Here is a 1190-nt window from a genome sequence, read left to right on the forward strand (position 1 = left end):
CCAGGATGGTCTCGATCTCTTGACCTCGTGATCCACCCGCCTCGGCCTCCCAAAGTGCTGGGATTACAGGCTTGAGCCACCGCGCCCGGCCGAAATTTATTTATTTATTTAGAGACGGAGTCTAGCTCTGTTGCCAAGCTTGGGTTCAGTCGCAGCATCTCAGCTCACTGTAACCTCCACCTCCCAGGTTCAAGTGATTCTCCTGCCTCAGCCTCCCGAGTAGCTGGAATTACAAGCACAAGCCCAGTTACTTTCTATATTTTTAAGAGAGACGAGGTTTCACCATCTTGGCCAGGATGGTCACAATCTCCTGACCTGCTCACTCCAGCCTCCCAAAGAGCTGGGATTACAGTCATGAACCATCGTGCCAGATCATTATTTAATGTTTAGAAACCACTCACTTTTTTTCTGTGACAAAACACACACACAGGGGACACCTCACCCTGTAGAAAGACGGTCCTCTGCCCACTGCACCAGAGATTATGCAGAGATAAGAATGTCTCACAGGAAGACCTATAAGGGTAATTTTGTCCTATTTTCAGATCTTGCTCTTCTCCAGTCATGACAATTTACTTGGATAGTCTTCCCCCAAGGCTTTAGAGAGCTCCCATTTCTTTAGACAAGCTCTGGCTCAAGATCTCACCGCCCTAGACCTCTCTCCCAGCTGGCTCCTCCAGTACCTGGACAACCTCCTCCCCTGTAGCTTTTCTTTAGAGGACTCTCAGACTCACACTGTTACCCTTGTAAACTTTCTTGCTAGTAAGGGATACAGTGTTTTCCCCTCTAAAGCCCAACTCTCCACTCCAACAGTGATGTACTCAGGAGTCCAGCTCTCGACCAGGGCCCAAGCCACGACACCAGCATGAGCAGCACTGATAGACAGCCTACCCCTACCCACTTCTAAAGGTGAAATCCTGCTGGGTGTGGTGGCTCACACCAGTAATCCAAGCACTTTGGAGGCCAAGGTGGGCGGATTACCTGAGGTTGGGAGTTCAAGACCAGCCTGACCAACATGGTGAAACCCTGTCTTTAAAAAAAATACAAAAAAATGGCCAGCCGAGGTGGCAAAAGTGACATCAGCTACTGAGAAAGCCATGGCAGAAGAATTGCTTGGGCCATGAGGCAGAGGTTGCAATGAGCAGAGATTATGCCACTACGCTTCAGAATGGGCAACAAGACTAAAACTCCTT

General features: G+C 49.2%; 1 protein-coding gene and 1 pseudogene across 3 annotated transcripts in view; one reads left to right on the forward strand and one right to left on the reverse strand.

Moving 5' to 3' along the window:
• The window catches only part of LOC119469431 (zinc finger protein 160-like), a 609418-nt gene that overhangs the window by 177959 nt on the left and 430269 nt on the right, over nt 1–1190 (forward strand). The window lies entirely within an intron of this gene.
• Nucleotides 1–1190, reverse strand: part of LOC119469433 — a 50380-nt pseudogene that overhangs the window by 41081 nt on the left and 8109 nt on the right.

The sequence above is a fragment of the Cebus imitator genome, unplaced genomic scaffold (genome assembly GCF_001604975.1).
Source record: "Cebus imitator isolate Cc_AM_T3 unplaced genomic scaffold, Cebus_imitator-1.0 Scaffold654, whole genome shotgun sequence".
NCBI lineage: Eukaryota > Metazoa > Chordata > Mammalia > Primates > Cebidae > Cebus > Cebus imitator.